The sequence below is a fragment of the Cryptomeria japonica genome, chromosome 8 (assembly GCF_030272615.1).
Source record: "Cryptomeria japonica chromosome 8, Sugi_1.0, whole genome shotgun sequence".
Taxonomy (NCBI): Eukaryota; Viridiplantae; Streptophyta; class Pinopsida; order Cupressales; family Cupressaceae; genus Cryptomeria; species Cryptomeria japonica.
This window is the reverse complement of record NC_081412.1, coordinates 318170099-318190055: the sequence shown is the minus strand read 5'-3', so window position 1 is coordinate 318190055 and position 19957 is coordinate 318170099.

Here is a 19957-nt window from a genome sequence, read left to right as displayed (position 1 = left end):
GATGTGTTGGGTCCACATGAGACTTGGATGGGCTGAAGGTTTGAGAAAGGTTGCCAAGGTAACCCAGTATATGGGGTCGGGAACTATGGAGGCCTACTAGGGTGACCATACCAAGCTATGTGATGACACTCGTCCCTTATGTTCACTAGTGTGTAGTTTGTGTTGTCTTTGCTAGGAGCACTATTGTGGAGTCATATTTGGTTGTTTATGCCTTTGAGAGTACCTGATATTCATGATAGACCATGGGTTTCTTATGATGGGTTGCGAGGACTTAGTCTCATTGGTGCTCCAGTTGTTCTTTGTATTTTCTCATTATCATGTTTCAGATGGATCATTTTCTTCTTCTGGGATCATTCATGTATCTTTTGACAGGTGTGGTCATATGTATTATTTGTTTATGTATGCCTTATTAGCAGGTTGTAATGGATGTGAACTTTAAGTATTCTTCACCCTATTATTTATTAGAGGGGTCTTGCAGTTGAGCAGACCCGGAGATGTAGCCCATTAAGGGTGAACTCCGATATCAATTGGGTGTTATGTGGTGTTTGTGTTCATGTGGTTCCTTTTTATTTTGCATGTACGGATGGCATTATGGTTAAAATGTATAATATGGATTAGATGATATTAATCTTGAATGTATGCATGAAGTTATTAAATTCAATATTATGGATCATGAAGATTGTAGGTTTAGTATAATGCAAAGTATTCATTAGCTTTTAATGGAAATAAAGTATGTATGAAAATTTAAATGTATGGAATATCTTTTAATTTAAGAATGGATGTAATGTGTGGTTAAATTTCTATGGATGAACTTAATCATGTTATCTATATTTTTAACCTATCGAATAAATTTAACCATTGATTAAATATAATCATGTCATTAAGTTAATCAACTTAATTGGATTAATTAGCGTGAGTTGAGTTAAGTGTTGAACCAAGTAATCACGTTGGGAAACCCTTTAGGTGTTAGTTAAGTCTTTCGTTGTGTAATCTAAACTTATTGTTAACTCAATGTATCATTATTCTGTTTTAATTTTTTTTTTTAAATTTGCACTCTATTCTTGTGTTTTAGTTTTATCCCTTCAAGGTTTCTTGGCGGGGCATTACACATGCTAGGAAACCCTTTAGGAGTTTAAGTTAAGTCTTTCGTTTGTGCAATTTTAATGCAATGTTTATCTTAATGCATCTTTTTGTTTATTAATGTTTTAAAAAAAAATTATTTACACTCTTTTTCAAGTGTTTTAGTTTAATCCTTTAAGGTTTCTTGGGGGTGGTACATTTGAGATATGATGGATCAAAAAGCTAAGGGTCTCATAAGGCTATGTTTATCATACTTGCTTCTGTTGAATGTTCATGAAGAGAAGACTAAGAAAGAAATTTGGAAGAAATTTGGATATGTTTATTAGTCTAAATCATTGGTAAACAAGCCTTTCTCATTTTGTTGGTGACATGATCGATGAGGAGGATCATTGTATGCTTCCATTGTATAATTTTCCTAACTCAAGGGACCACCTTGTTATGGTTATTGGGAGTACAACCACCAAGTTCAAGATGGATGAGGTTCTTTTTGAAGAGATGCTAAGAAAGAATTTTTAGTCAGCTAAAGAGGCTCTTGTAGTTCATGGTAGATTGAAAGAGAAAGATAAGAAGAAGGAAAAGAAAGATAAAAGAGGTAGATCAAAGTCCCATGGGAGATGTAATTTTCATAGGAAGTCCAAGACAAAATATTGAAACTATGTCAAAACGAGTCACTTCCATAAAGAATGTAAGGAGGAGAAAAAGAAGAAGAAGATACCCTCTAATTAATATTTAGCTAAATCCTCTTAGGATGATGGTGAAGAATTTGTTGTAGCCTTGACAGTACATGCATTAGAAGATGTGTGTTTGATAGATTTGGGTGCATCTTTTCACATGACCTCACATCAAGGTTAGTTTTAAAAGTATGAAGAATATAATGGTGGGAAGGTGTATCTCAATGATGACTCTCATCTAAATGTTGTTAGTCATGGAAGAGTCAAGATTACATTTCTTGATGGTAGAGTGGAGGTAATTGATGGTGTTATGCACATCCTGGGTTTGACAAGAAATCTACTTGTTGTAAGAAAAATGAGTGATGTGGGTGTGCAGAATATTTTCTCATAAGGAGGATGTAAGATGACTAAAGGTTCTATGATGCTTGATAACGATTTTCAAATTGGAACCTCTAAAAGTTGGATGCATGCATGGTTCAGTGTAATAGTGCTTTTATGGAGTCCAAAAAGAGGGCTCTAGATTCTTCATCCTCACCCTAAAATTGATTAGTAAAGAGGGTTGTTGCTTCTACCTCTGATGGTCATGATTTCTAGGTACCTAAGGGTGCCAATGCTTTGGAGATGAAACTCCTAGCAAAAAAGACAATGTTATGGCAACAAAGACTTGGTCACATTGGTGAGAAGGGTCTCAAAACCCTAAAAAATAAATTCCTTGTTGAGGGGATTGATGATTGTAATCATGAGTTTGACTTTTGTGAACACTACATTTATGGTAACAAAATTATGTTCAATTTTACTCTAAATCTCAAAAACAAATTGGGTTGTTAGACTTGATACATTCTGATGTTTGTGGTCCTATTAAAATTCTTTCAATTTCAAAATTTGTATATTTCATATCATTCATCAATGACTACAATAGATGAACATTTTTAATTTTCTCACAAGTAAATATGAAGTCTTTAGTTGGTTTAAGGATTTTAAGGCTCTTGTTTAGAGTCATACTAGTAAAAAGATTAAATGTTTGAGGATTGAGAATGGTGGTGAGTCTTGCTAAACATATTTTGGTAGATTTTGTAAGGACCATGAGATTGAGACACATAAGACAACTCCATACACCCCTCAACAAAATGGAGTTATATAGAGGATGAGCATGATGTTGATGGAGAGGGCTAGGAGTATGCTTAGTGGTGTTGGCCTCGAACAAAAGTTTGGGTTCAAGTTGTAGTGACTACTTCTATTTGGTAAATAGATCTCCTACATCAACACTTGTTGATATGAAACTTACGGAGGTATGATTTGGAAAGAAGACCTTGATGAGACATCTCGGAGTATTTGGTTGTAAAGCTTAAGCTCATGTTCTGAGCGAAAAAAGATCTAAATTGGAGAATGAATCAAGCAAGTGTATCTTTGTCGGATATAGAATTGGTGTAAATGGCTAGAAGATTTTGGATCCAGTGATAAAGAAGTTTCTCTATAGTAGAAGTATTATTTTTAGAGAGATGAAACCTTCCACTATTGAGCTACAACTAGAGAAGGAGGATTAAATGAATAAGGAGGTGTAGACACCTAAAAATGGTCAACGCTTGCGGAGTCATACTTTAACATTTGCGCATTGCCTCATTTTAGGTTTTTGCATTGCATTAACATTTCTCCTATGATTCTTACTTGGTTTTTATCATTTGCGAACATCGAGTCATTCTTCTACATTCTTCATTTATCTCGCTCTCGAATTTGGTCTTGTTGACAATACTATCCAATCATGATTATCCTATTGCATCAATGTGCGTACTCATTTGTCATCATTCTGGACATCATCAATCCTAATTAGGGTTTTGTCCTCTTGTCAATCTTGTGATCAATTTGTCATCGATCGTTTTCCTCTTATCAATCTTGTCGATTTATCATCAATCCTTATCATTTTCAATCTTGTCATTTTAACGATTGATTTGTCATCAATCGTTGTCATGTTCGATCTTGTCATTTTGCGATCGATTTGTCATTAATCGTGGTCATTTTCAATCTTGTCATCTTGCAATCTATTTTGTCATCGATTCTTGTCCTTTTGTCAATCTTGTCATTTTGCGATCGATTTGTCATCGATCGTTGTTTGTCTCAATTATGTCAATTTGGATCAATTTGTCATTGTTCCTTGTCAATTGGCGCATTTATCAGTCAAATCATTTATCACATTGGTCATTTATCAATCCAAAATCAAATCATGATCGAGTCAATTATCTTTCATCGAGACCTAATTGTCATTCTCACATTGCTAATTCGTCTTCTAGGGTTTCGTGATTTAATCATTTAACCTGGTTTGTCATTTCTTCCTTTAGGATTAATAAATTATTTATTTGTCCTAAGTCTTCTCATTGCAATTAAATGTTCATTTAATTGGCTAATTATTCCTCTTTGTGAATTAATTAATAAATGAAAAATTATTAATTAATTTACCTAATTCCTAATTTCTTAATTCTCTAATTTCTAATTTTCTATTTCCTAATTTCAAATTCCTCCTATTTCTCTCCTAAATTCATGGAAATGACATGTCAATTTGTCATAATTGACAATCAATCAATTTTGACATAGAAGTTTGTCATAATTTGTCATAAATTATCAATCAACAAATTTTGCATAGAAAGTGCATAATTTGTCATAATTGACATAATTGATTTGCAATTTCCATTTGAATTGAATCATGCTAATCTTGTCATCTCCCCAATTCTTCTATAAATTGGATGATCTTTATCAATCAAAGCTAATTGGTAATCAGATTATCGAATTTCTAGTCAATCATATTTCGAGTACTCTTGATCAAAAATCTTGTCTACTTGCTTTCAATTATGTGTGTGCACTTGTAGGTGAGATCCACAACCAAACCATTTGAAGAGGAAAGAAGAAAAATGGAGCCGCATGAAGGAGCATTCAAATCGTACCTATGGTTTGCTTAATTTCTAGTTTTGAATACTTTTATTTCATGTCTCTATTGATTGTTGTTTAGGATAGATCATTGCAATGAATGCTTTTGTGAATGAGCTATTACGTTTATCTTGTCTTGTGATGATTTCCTATTTCCTAACGTACAGGAGGTAGTTTAAATTTCTTTTACCCTTGAGAAAGAGGATCAACAAGCTCCTAGTCGACCTGATGATGAGGAGAGCTCTAGAAGCTCTAAAAGTTCAATAGAAGATGTAGAACCTCAATCTCAGCCATTCAGGAGGTCTTCTCATGATAGGTGGAAACCTTAAAGATATGTTATTCACCATAAATGCTAGGATATCCATTGTTAGATTCTATTCATATTTTTCTTTGATTGCTAACACTAATGAGCCTAGGACCATTAGAGAGGCTATGGTTATGATTGATGCAAATTACTAGATGGAAGCCATGAATGATGAGATGAAATATTTGAAGAAGAATAATACATATAATTTGGTACGTTTTCTTGAAGGATGTAAGCTAGTTGGATGCAAATGGGTGTTCAAGAAAAAGTTGGGTCTTGATAGCAATATTGGGAAGCATAAAGCCCACTTGTTTGTGAAGGGGTATTCCCAAGTTGAGGAAATATATTATGGTGATATTTTATCTCTTGTTTCAAATAAAACATTCATTGAGTTATTATCATCACTTGCTATAGTCCATGATTGGGAAACGAAGCAAATGGATGTGAAGACATCATTACTTCATGGTGATTTGGAAGAAGAAATTTATACATTGCATCAACAAAATTTCATGGTTACAGGTAAAAAAAATCTCGTTTTCAAGTTGAAAAGGTCTTTATGTAGTTTGAAATAGTCTCCTAAGATGTGGCACCAAAATTTTGATACCTACATGTTGATTTTGAGATTTCAGTTGTCTAAAACAAATCATTTCGTTTACTTCAAAACTAATAATGATTTGCATTCTCATTATTGCATTATATGTGGATGATATGTTACTGTTTGGGAATGGATATTTTATTTTTTAATTGAAGTCTTAATTGTCAGCACAGTTTGAGATGATAGATTTAGGTGAAACTTAGTACATTCTAGGAAGTGAGATCAAAAGAGACAAATCTAGCAAAAATATTTGATTAAGCTAGAATAAGTATGTGATTTCAGAGTTGGAGAGATTCAATATTATAGCTTGTAGATCCTTTATTATTCTTGTTGCACTAGGAGAAATATTATCTATGGAGGATTGTCCAAATTATCCTACTAAGGTGGAGGAAATGGTTCTAGTGTACCATACATGAGTGTAGTTGGTAGTCTTATGCATGCTATGGTTTTTACTAAACCATAAATTTCCCAAGTAGTGTGAGTCCTAAGTGAAGAGGGGAAAACAGATTTGAAGGTCAAATAATCAAAACATAATGAAATAAACATGCAGAATGCTAAAATATCATTAAAAGACCATTTCACCTTGCTATTTTACCTTCTCCTTCAGATTGAACTTGATGAAGTGAAGGCGCCCCTTGATAATGCTCCACTTGATGTGCTCCTTTGATTGCTAGATGTGGATGGCTCTCCAATGTTGTGCACAAATGGAATGGATTTGAAAAATGATAAGGATGAGATGATCAAGTTGCCAAGATGATTTCCTGGGCTCAAAAGGGCAGCATAAACTTACTAGATTTCAAGATGTTTTGAATGAAGGGATGGAGTCCTATTTTATAGGAAGAGGAGAGGAAAATGGATGGCTAGGATGAATTCGAGATGAAGGGCTAAGATTTACTTGTGAGCTCACACAAGGTCCAAGAGAGGGTGTGGAGACCAAGAAATATGCCTTAAAGGCATTTCGTATCTCCACACTCCACAAGATGCATTGGAGGAATTAAAAATTCTTCAAAAAAGGATATCATGGGGATTGGAGGAATAAAAAGGAATTAAAAATTCCTTGGGAGAGGGGATGCCTAGAGGAATGTGTGATTTCGAAAATCTTACATTCACCTAGGAAAAGAGCATTTAAAGCTAGTGGCTAGATGAAAAGGACAAAGAGTTGGCTTTGTGGCTAATCATGTTGATTAACCATTAACGACTCATTAGGAGGGGGATTAGAGGAAATGTTAGGTGGGATTAATATTTGTAGGAGAATTTGACTAGGAGAGAGAATGAGTGGAGGGAATTAAAAAATTAGAAGAATAATGTTAAGTGAGTTTAGGGAGTTTCTAGAAGAATGAATTAAGAAGATGATTTGTAGGAATCATGTAGGTTAACTAATTAATTGAAATTAATTAGCTAAGAGGAAGATTTGTGAGGATTTTTTTTTTTAGAAGGATAAAGAAAGGGATTGATTTATTAAATAAATCAATCATATGCTATAGTGACAATATTAATTATATTTAATTAATATTGAGAGGAATTTGAATTAACATAATTAATTAATTAATTATGCAAGGAATTAAAAATAATTAAAATAATAATTTTTAAGTGTCTACACTAAGTCATTATATGGCTAATCATGGATGGGTGCATTGGCATGTAGTTAAGTGAGTATTCAGATATTTGAGGGGTACTTTTGAGTATTCCTTGTTCTATAATGGTTATCTTATGAGACCTTGGCATTCTATGAATATTCATGGACATGTGGATTCAGATTAAGCAGGTGACATTAACAACAAAAGATCCACCAATGGTTATGTCTTTACTATGTATGGTGGTGCTATTAGTTGGATGAGTAAGTGACAAGTTGTATTTTCTTTGTCCACAATAAAAGCAGAGTATGTGGTAGCTACTCATGCTTGTAAATAAGCCATTTGGCTTAGAAAATTATGTTTAGATATTGTGTTTGATGTAGGATTTATTACTATTTGTTGTGACAATTAAAATGCAATTTTTTTAGCAAAGAATTTGACTTTCAATGTTAAAACTGAGCACATTGATGTTCAATTTTATTATGTTTGAGATATGGTAGAGGATGGGAAGGTAAAATGGCATAAGGTCGACACTTTTATGAATGTTGCAAATGCATTGACAAAATCAATGGGCACAAAGAAGTTTAGATGGTTTTCCAATTCTATGGGCCTCTCGGCCCCTTGTAGTTGATCTATGGGCTATTTGAAAGGTCTTCAACAAGTGGGATAATATTGGGATAAAGGTGTCTCAACCTTTACAAATCCTAAAATTGGTTATTACATTCATTTATTTTTTTTATTAATTAATTTCCTACCAATGTCCAGTCATTTAGTGGGACCCACAGGCTTGGTGACATCATACTTGGTGATGATTGTATGATACATATGTTTCACTTGTGGAGGTAGGTATCCCACTTTGAGGATCTTGACAAGTGTCATATTTTGATAGAAGCTATGACACACTTACATATGACAACCTATGACAAAATTGGACAAGTGGTAGGAGATACCTTTTGCATGGAGATGGGTACCCAAGTTGGGTTATGATAGGTTGTAAGAGAATCAACTAATGATAGTTAGTTATGATATATTCTCTTACAATTATAAGTGTTGTAAGTTATTACAATATTTATGATGGATTCTTATGATAATTGTAAGATGTGTAAGAGCATATGCCATACTAAAAAGTAGTAAATTTTGGGTGCCCAACTTAGGAGGTTTAAATGGGGAGTCATTTAGATATTTACATGCATCATTTACATGCTTTTTTTATGGTTGAAAAATAGTATCAAATGTTTTACACGACCCCATCTTGTATCTTCGTCTAGAAGCTACCTCTTGAGTTATATTTCTCTATATAAGGTAACCTTGGAGAGTATTAGTCATGTTATGTTTGTAAGTGAAGTGTTATGTTGCTGAAATTGATTCACATTGTTGTTGGATTGATTGTTTAAGACTCTTATTGAAAAATTAATGTATTTATATTGTATTGTAATTGTGGTTTCTATGATACAAAGTACCGTGCTTTTGGAGTGTGGGGTTTTTTCTCCCAAAAATGTTTTCCCAATGATATATCTTGTGTTGTATGGTATAATATTTATGCGTGTGTAATATCTCTTTCTGAATGTGTTTCTGATTATGTAATAGTTAATATTTGTATAGAAAATTTGCACTAAATCTCCCACTAGATTAGTGTTTAGAAGTGTTTTCCACACCTTAGCTTCCCTTCAGATTCCACAAACTTGATAATCAAATTCCACAAACTTGACAACATCCCCCTTATGATGCATAAATAGAAAATATGAAATTTATTTAAGAACGTCTAGCAAGGTATATGGAATGCATAGTAGGCATTTAAAACTACTTGTTAACAATAATACATTGCTGAGTGAGAAGATCAAAGAGGAAAGGAACCCACCCATATCACCACACTAATCCTTCACAAGTGGAATTTTGCTCCCCTTGATAATGCTCAAAAACTTATAAGATACAGAATTGATTTTTAAATATAATTTAAGAAACTAAAGTTATGGATTGAATCTTTACTTGTAACTATAAAAATTTCACATACTTTGTGATCTCATAAAGCATTAAAGCTTTTTTTATTTGCAAAAAATGAACCTTTAAATGACATAGGGTTCAATTCTTGTTTATAGCTAAAATATGCCAACTTCTCTATTAAAAGTTACGGTATTTTCATTTAAAGATAGCTGGTAATAGGAATTTTACTTATTACTTGTGTCATTTCAATTTCAGCATTATTGTTCATTAACTATTTAGGGAAAACAAATTAGTATATCCTCACTCCTCTATCACACTAATATTCAACTATTTAGGAACATTGAAGCAATTTTTATTCCACACTCTTTCCTCTAGCACCAATGTTGTTAGTATCATTTGATTTAGTCCCCACTACTCTGCTAGTCAACTCACCTCATGTGAATAGGCATACTACTTTTCCAACCAACTCATCCACCCAAATCACCTCATGCAAACAAGTGTCAAGTTTTTCTTAAAAGCATTTTTGTTGCATAAGTTTTCTCTTCCTCTATAGATCACCTCTTGATGAAAAGACCTTGCGATATATGTCATTAGACACTTATATTTGAATCAATACTAAGAATATATAGACATCTCAAGATTGATATCTCTCAATGTCATCTATATTTAAATTGTTATTAAGAAGAGAACATCTTTTAGATAGATGTACTTAAGGTATATATGCTAGTATTATTTAGTGTAATAATCAAATAATCAAATACTAATTTTATATTTTACTTATACTAATGTTATAAGAAATTATATCACAAAAATGAATAGTAATTAATTAATAAAAAAATTATAATATAAAATTTAATCCTCTTAATGAAAAAAATGAGTCTCTTTAAGATGCAAACGGATGTGATATGAGGTTGCAAATGAAAGTGATGTGAGTAGTTAATTTGACATTACGATGTTATAAAAATGAAAGTGGATGGATTGTGAAGGAAAATGAGGGGATTAAATAGGCCAAGTTAGGAGGAGAGGAGGCATGAAAAAGAGACACTTGTCCTTGAGAAGGGCAAGTGTCGTTGATGGAAATGACAAGTGTCCTTGAGAAGGGCAAGTGTCATGGAAAAGAATGGCAAGTGTCCTTCAGGACACATGCCAATTTGAGAGAGAGACAACCAAATAAGAAGTTTCCATTCCAAATATGAAAATATTTTCAACTATTAAGATAATGAGGATATTTCCCCAAATATTAGGATATTTAAGATATTTCCCCAAATATTAGGAAATTCAAGATATTTGGGAATGTGCACACATATTGTGAGGGAATAGGATAAGGTTGACTAAAACCTATGGTTGGCCAAATGGGTGAGGTTTAGAGGAAGGATTAGATGAGGGTTAAGGTTAGGAGACATGTGAGGAAATAGAATTAATTAATTAATTCCATGAGGAAATTAAGAGGGAAAAGTCAAAATGAATTAAATAATTAATTTATGCATTTGATGTATGTAATAGAAGAAAAGGAGCAAATTTAATTAATTGATTGATTTATAATTATCAAATAATTAATTCAAAGGGGACTATAGCGTAATTAATGAAATTAATTAGCTAGAAGGAAGGAACACTAATTAATTAAATAATACATAATTATATAATTAAAAGCACTCGGGATAACTAAATTAAATTAATCAAATTTAGGTGTCTATAGTATCCAAGTTTATAATATCTAGATTAATCACCATTTGGGAACCTATGCTTGAATACTTAGCTAAAACATTAGAAACATCTATATAATATAGAGATATATGAAGCATAACATATAAAAACTAAATTGATATAAACCATAAGACAACATCAATTAACTATATCTAATCCAAAAACACATACAACTAGCTTATTATAGATATCAAGATTTGAAACAAATAACCTATAATGCTAAATAGATAATATACTCATTACCACATATAAAGTGAAAATAGTGAAATTGAAACATTGCTAGAGGTTTAACATATAAAATGACAAAATATGCATCCAAAATACACCCTCCAATATCTTAATGTGAAATAGGACACTTCATCGATAAATGTGTTATTAGTATCAAAATTAACATTCAAATGGTATGATAACACATATATGCATATGGGCAGGTTACATCCTCGCTTACTAGGATTAGGTCTACTCTTGAAAGTGTACAAGTAGATAAGGATGCATACACACAAACATTCAAAAATAATAAATGATTCACATGGAGATTAAAACTATTCATATATTTTCTCGTACATAACATACAACAATTATTCACCTCCCTTAATATGTAGCATCAATATTCCTAGTTGAACCATCATAACTTCCCATATATGTACCAAAAATAGCCCAAATTGGTATCAAGAATTCACACCACCACAAACTTAACAACGCCAAAAGAAAAAGTACCACAAAGTCAAAATTACACTTTTATATACACTATGTGATTCTCTAGTAACTAACAAAGGAGAAAAACTTTAGAATACACCTCAATTTTTAAAAAATCAAGGTAAGAGAATGCATTCAAATAATACTATGCATGCAATTCTTTTAAGATAACTTTTCACTTAATATTACAAAACATAAGTCAAATTTTCAGTCAATTAATAATTTATCATGATGTAGACACTTAAAATTGTCTCATTACTAAGATCACTAATTATTCCTCTACAATGATTAAATAATATAAAATTATTTTAATTAATTTTATTTTATTCTTCCAAGTTACTAGTCATCATTTTCATCATAAACTAATTATTCATTTTCTATCCTAATCATTCCTCTCTAAAATTAATAAAATAATTTAAATATTTAATTATTTTGCCTTAATTAAATCATTTTATTATTTAATTAAGTTAAATTTCTATGCCTCCCATAATTAAATAATTTCTTTAAATTATTTAATTATCTAATTATGTCCTCTAAATTAAACAAATTTCATACATTTATTTAATCTAATTTCCTTTCATTCCAAATAAATCAAATATCCTCAGATTTAAAATTAATTCCAGTAGTCCCATGTTTCACGGGATTGTAGTTTTTTCACACTTGTATCAGGTGCAAATCCCAGTGACAACAATATTGAGGCTTGATGGCTACTAATTGACATTGCACTGCTCTCAAGGCCTGAGGACAGCTCATTAAGGCTAACCACGGTGATAAGAATCCCAACACTGTCAAAAGGATATTTCAGTCCATGTACTTACAGTGGTATTCTCTTAGAGATATAAAGTGATAGTGCTTACACTGTAAAGCAATGTGATTGTCATTTGTTGCATATCAGTTCTCGAACCAAGGCAACCCATAGAGTAGTGACAAGGCATCAATGAAATAATTTGATTGTCATTTTTTGCATGATAGAATTTAAGAAACAAGATACAGTCAAATCTCCTTGAGACACAAATCTTGGAAAGAGATAATGCAATGGTAATCACCAATAGAAGAAGAGCCATTGAGATTCAAGAACATAGATTGTAGCTTCATGATCAATAGTGCAACCACAATGAGTAGTCCAAGGCCAATCATGTACACAAATGCATGATAACAGTAAAGGTCATAATCAAATCAGCATATAAAGTGGTGAACAATAATAACAAATCAGTATTAATCAAAGAGTAGCCTTCAAAACACCAAAACACAGTCATAGTTGGATGAAATGATGAAGGTTTCACTTAAAGACAAAAGCCATTGTTAAAGGGTATAAATGCATTTGATGAAAGACTATCATGAGTGGAGTTGAATACATTGATTTCAAATGTTCAAATTTGAAATTCAAATTCAAATTTGTTATTAATGTTGAGTTAAATCTCAAAGAAATAAAAAAGCGTTGGCCAAAAGGAAATTCCATGATTTGAGGATGATTTTGAGGCCTAATCAGCAGTTTATGACCTGATTTGAAGGCCCCAGCGTGTGAGTCATCATCAAAGGGAAGTTTTTGAAGCATGGACAACTATTTTACTTCAGTTCCAACCCTGTTTTGTCATCTTTTCAAGTCCGCTTGCCAACAAGACCATGATTTCAAAATCAACAACAGTTGATACCTGATTTTGAGGTGTTAGGAGCAATCAACATCAAGTCAAAGACAACCAATGATTTGAAATTCAAAATTTTGGAGCTTCTTTCTACTATAAGTCTTTCTTCTTCTCTCTTCTCTAGAGAGTTCTTTTCTTTCTCTAGGCTTGCAGTGTAGCTTTTGAAAAGCTCTTTCAAGCTTAAGAAGCATTGTAACTCAATTTAGAAGTGTTTTCAATTTGTATTACCAATTCCTTTCAATTTAATGTAAGATCAACAGTTGTTCCTTCTCATGGTTCTTTTTTACTTCTTTGAATGAATAAATTATGTTTTTCTTGTGATTTGCATCCAAATCTTTTTAATTTCATTTATTCAAACACGGATTATGTGAGAAAAACACTATCAGTGCAGGTTGTAGTTTGTTCTTGTCTAATTTTAACAAATTGGAGTTGTGAAAAACTAGTGTTTTCCTTCAAACAGATGATAAATTCAGAGCCTTTATATGAAATGTTTATGCATTGCTTGTTTTATTTGAGTTATGAATAGAATTAGATCTTTATATCAGTTGATTATGGAAGCTAATTAGGCTTCTTAGAATTATTTGGTGCATCACTTGTTAGTGTAGTTTCAGTTTTAGCAGCACCTTCCTATCCCTTTTCTTAGTTTGCAATTCATTAGTTTTAGGATATCTAAAAGGGAACCAGCCCTCTCTGGAAGTCTACTTCCACAATAGGGTACCCACAACCTGGAGGTAGTCCCATGTATCACAGGTTAGCTAAATCTAGGCTTAGCTAGGGTGCAGACCTTAATGATAACAATTCCATTTCTCATTAATTTGCATTTCATTTGACATTTTTTAAAATATAAATTCAAATAAAATGATATTTCATACTAATTTCCTACAACATATGTCATATTCCTAATTGGCACTGAAATCCAGTCAACTCTCAATCACCTTTTTCTAACTAACCAATCAATCCAATTAACAAATCAATCAATTCAGTCTTCTAATCAATCAATTTTGTTTACTATCCAATCAAATTCCCTAATTAATCAATCAGTTATGTTTAAATCCTAATCAAACCAATTTGTCATAACCCTCTTTTAGACTTCGATAAAACTTGCTAATAATACTATTATTATCCTTATTATTATTATTATTATTATTATTATTATTATTATTATTATTATTATTACTTTTATGAGTTAGAAATCAAACTTTTAAATAAATAAAAAAAGAGTAATAGGTGGTGACTCACACGTGAGGTCATAATTTACTTGGAAATAATTTATTTTCTCAATATTCTAATTGAGCACATGGTGTAGGAGAAATAAGAAGATTATAGAAAATAAATTTTCAAATTTGAAATATTAAGGAATAAATATTATTTTTAGCAAATATATGACAGGTGAGTTACAAGTTATTCTATGACAAGAATAATTCTATTCATGGTCTTTTTATGACAAGGGAGTTACAAAATTCATTTTTGATAAAATGGAGGAAAATTCAAATTCGAGTTTTGAATGCATGGTCAAATGTAACCCCTCCAATGACAACAATTATTTTTGCATAAAATTAGTTTAGAAATTTCTTATTTTAATTTAGCACATGTTGTAGGAGGAAATGAGAATATTCTAGAAGAGAATTTCAAATTCAAATTTCTTGCATGTAACTCCCACTTGGTCAATAATTAATTTTGTATGGAATTATTTTGGGAGAAAGAATCTGAAAAACATTTAATTCTTTTGTCGTGGGAAATGACTCTCTTTTCCTACTTATTTGAATTCTAGATTTTCAAAAAGGGGAGTTCATGGGTTTTTGTTGTGATGAAGTATTTTCTCAAATTTTTGTGAATAGTAGTAGGATTTTGTAGTCATACTTTGTTATAGAATTGTTAAGTTGTTCTTGAATAAATTCTCATCAAGCTACAAGAAGTGTTGAAGAAACTAGCTGAGGGATTAGAGACAATTCAGCAACAAAGAGCTCTGTCAATTAGGTTCCCCTCTTTGCATTCGTTCATGTGTAAATTTTATATAAATATCTACTAATACTCTCTTAGATTTTTTTTATTTGTATGATAATATTCTTCAAGAAATCATTTCTTAATTATTTAGGTGGATTAAATCAAATAGAGAAATGCATTTGAAAAAATAAAGCTTTTTTCAATAATGCACATGTAGATCTTATTAATCTATTTTAAAGAAAAGGAAAAAAAAAAAAAAATCAGATTTTTACTTTTTGCTTTTCTTGAATTTAAAATTTAGACAAAGATTTGTGAGAAAAATCTTTTCTTTCAAACTTATTACTCCCTTGATTTCAAACCTTTGCATTTGATTATCTTGAGAGTAGTTTTTCTTCTTTTCCTCAAAAAAAAAAAAAATTGCATAAAAACATATTGTACAAACTTTTTTTTGAGAGGTCCTTCTCTGTCATTTCTATGTCTTAGATCTATTTGTTTATTTATTTTTAATGAATGTATAAACTAACATTTGTTGTGAGAAATCATTCCTGTTTGGAAACCTTATTCCAATCATATTAATTCAATTTGGTTCTCTCTGGAATATTTTTCCCTGTGAAACAATATTTCAGCATGATTAATTCATATCTAGTATTCTCTTGGGAAATTTCTTATGTATTTTTTTTTATATTAAATCCAAAAAAAAGCAACGTACAAATCGCTCTCCTGAAGAATTTTTCTCTCTGTGATATCTTATCTCCTTATCTCAATAGACCCTCTATCTGAGAAATAACTTATCCTTGTGAAAATTTATTTCCAGCATACCCTGTACAAATTATTCCTCTGTGAAACCTTCCTCTGTGAAATCATCCTGTGTTGCAATCAAATTCAGATAAAATAAATAAATAATATATATGTATATAACCTCTCAAAAAATTGTGCTTATATCCCTGTGATACTCTATCCCTTTTACTTAAAAAAAAAAAAAATAAGCATACTGTGTAAAAAGGCTCCTTTGTAAATTTTTATTATCTGTAAAAAACCCTCTCTGGTAGATTCAATTAAAAAGTTCCTCTGTAAATTTTTATTCTCTATAAAAAAAAATAGATTCAATTAAAAAGACTGATTTGATCACTACATAACTCTCTTTATATAAATAAATATAAAAATTATTTTAGTTTGTTTTTCATTAAAAAAATTATATTAAATTTTGATTTGTACTAGTTAAATTGCAATCAACCTTTTTTTTATAAACTTTACTTGTATTAGTGGAAATTAAGATTATTAATATGAAATTTTAATTGAATTAATTTAAATTTATATTATAAAATTTGATCTATGAGGGGTAGTTTATTATTGAAAGTTTATGAATAAAATTTTATTAATCTAAAAGTTTTATTTCTTTCACCATTAAAATTAGATTATAAAAAGGAATAAATTTGGGGATTAATTTCGTATCAAATGATTGGGGCAATTATTAGAAGAATTAATATTAATGAATCCTTCAATCTTGTGAAAACAAGGGAACTAAATTCGTAAATTGAGTTGTAGCTAAATTTTATAGTTTAGACTTGTCTAATTAGTTTTAGATTTAATTGGGTTATTTGGATTGGTATTTTTATTCCATTATTAATTTATATTGATTTAGATTGTCTAAAGGGAGCTCCTCTTTAAGTAATCATAGCCACTTTAGTCAATTGTTTATTTCAAGCAAATGATTCAAATGAGCATTGTTAATCTTTCATGCAAGTTACATTATTATTATTATTGAGAAAGTTACATATTTACCGCTATCAGGCAAGTCAATTAATTATTGTTTCCATGCAAGTTACATATTTATTATCATCATACCAAATACATATTTATGATTATCATGCAAGTTGCATAATTCAAGTTACCATAATCCTCATTTTGAATATAAATCTCTTAGTAGTAGGAGGTTGAATATTGGATTGCTCTTTATTAGATTCCAAGATGCAAAAATAACAAGGCATTTAGTATAGTCAAACCTAATAATGGTCAAATTTATTTTCTAACCTTAAGAAAGCATAAGATTAGTAAAAGGGGGAAATTCCATTTAATGTAGGGGTGGACCTCATAATAAATCTTCATACAATTTGCATGGTATAATCTATATTGTTATATCACTTATATTACCAAATCTGAAATCATTCTACCATGAGACTTGTCTTAGTTTGCGAACCTCAAATCAGGTTTTCATCTTTCATTGTAAATGTCTAATGAAACTTAGCTTTGAAGATGAATGAGTTGTGATTTCTTATTGTTGGATTCTTGCCTTAATATGGGTTTTGAGAATCCCTTTCCATGATCACTTAGAAGATTAAATGACAAACTTTAATTGAGGAAGATCTAGGAGCGAACCTTAGCTTCCATCTAAGAATTTGAGATTGATAAAGTTATTAAATAACCAAGGGTTAAATTTCTTCAAATGGGGGGGTTAGTTAGTTACCTCCTTATAATGTTGCAAAGGTTTTGGCATTGGCTCAAAAGCAACTAGACAAAGATTATAATTATTTAGGAACTTTTTGTATTTTGGTTAATTGGAATTATTTAGGAACTTTTTGTATATTGGTTAATTGGAATTATTTAGGAACATTTTGTATATTGATTAATTGGAATTACTTAGGAACTTTTTGTATATTGGTTAATTAAAATGGATTGATTGGAATTATTTTCATTGGTTAATTAAAAGTGAATTGGTTAGGATTATTTGACAATCGTGTTCATATTGGTTAACTAAAAAAAATTGATATTCATAACGGTTGATTAAAGGTAGATCGATTGGTATTAATTATGAGCCTTATTCTTATTGGTTAATTAGCAAGAAATCCGTCTCTCTCCTAACCTCATATTTAAACATGGGTAATGTGGTTATCAAGATATTTTCCCTTCAAGCAAGTAGGCACTAAATTGGTCGGTAACCTTCTTGCAAGAAATTCAATATCTTTCATGTATTAAGTGCTTATCATTTTGTAAGCTATTTCCTACAAGTATCCTAGCTTTCAAGAAATTGGAATTTTCATGTATTTAGTTCAAGAATTAGAATTTTATCATAGTTATTTTCATGAGAATGTTACTCCAAGGTAGTTGATTTATTTATTTTTCATTCTTGTCAAATGTTCCTTTCGATTATATCTTATTTTCAATGTCAAGCAATAATTTATTTTCCATGTAATAGTTTCGTAATTGTTAAATAAAAATTTATTCAAGCTTCCATGAACTTATGGTTCATTCCTTGTTGGATAACTAAATAAGTGGAGTTGAAACCAAAACCTTAGCAGCGTTTGGTATCTATGGTGCCTCTGGGTCATGCTTACAGGTAAAGTCGTCACGTTGAACTACTGCACTTAACGCCTAATAAAGTTGCATCAATGACGTATGTGGCATCGTCCCTATAAATCATCGGGGAGTAATAAGGGACACTTGGAAGTTAAAATCCAAGGGGCGGGTAATCCCCCTTGGATCGATAATCTAATAAGATAATCTTTGAATGAATTTACATCTGCTAGTTAAACCTTAGTAAACCTCTTTAGGGTTGATTGAGTGAAATGATTTTATAAACTTGGCTTAATCTTAAATAATTATTGACAATTGACAATTGGGTCAAGGGTGACGCTTATGATAGGCGTTAGGACCTAGATGCTTTAGGCCACAAGCAATAGGCCACCTTGAGACTTTTCTTAAAGCTACCATTGTGGGTAGCAACCGCAGAGAAACTGTCTAGGACATTGACCCTAGAAAGGGTTGCGTACCCACCAAAATAGTTTACATTAAACCATAGATTAGAAAATAGAACTACATACTTTACGCCTTGATCTCATGCCGAAACAGGTATGTAGGCAGTCTAGGGATGGAGTTGTCCCTAGTACTCAGGCGTTCGGGGATGGGGTCTAGGATTTGGTAAAGTAGATGGATTGTGAAGTCTCCTAGTTGAAAGATAAGTGTAATAAAAGAAAAGGAAATTCAATGCGTACTCGGAAGGAATCCCGTATGGATTTTCTTGACTTCCCAAGGCTTTGGGTCAAATTCTGAGGTAGAATTCAAGCTTGCAATATATTATTTTACTTGCTCCTAAGGACAGCAACCTCGATGCACACCTATTAAAGGAGTGTAGTTCTTAGTGAGTGACTCAAGACCCGAATGGTCTCGATGAGTCTAAGTCTCTGGCCAGAGCACCTCCTATCCCAAGTTGGATAGATGCCTACCCCATTTGGGTAGATGCCTATCCCGTATTGGATAGATGAAACCTCTTGTCTCATATGGACAGATGCCTAACCCGTATGGTTAGATTCTCATCCCGGATGGATGAATGCCTAATCTAAATGGATAGATGCCCAGAGTATGCGATTGAATCAAACACAAATGACTAAATAAGTAAATAAATAAATAAAAATAGTCAAAAATTCTTGGGTTATATAGAGTGGGTTATTACACAATTAACTCCCTAATCAATTCAGTTGATCTCTTAATTAGATGAGCATTTCTCTCCCACCAACCTTTCACATGAAATTTCAATTGTTGATCGATGTCGTTCTCATATAAATCTCAACCATCCAAATCATCCTTTTAGAATCTATAAATTTAGCATCAATTCCCTTTTTTGACAACCACTATCTTTGAATTCTTGTGTCATTATCTTGCAGTTTTTCATAGCGCAACTCTGAGATCCAATAGTACGCAAGAAGTAGAGGAACAATGGAAGTGACACATTCAAATTCAACTGGGAAATTTTATATGTTGATTTATTATTATTGAATTTCCTAAGCATACTTTCATTGTGTTGTATTTAGAATTAGTTGATTAGAAAGGATTTTAGTGGTTAACCTATTTAATTCTAATTAGAAAAGATGATGAATTCCCATGTATACATTTTC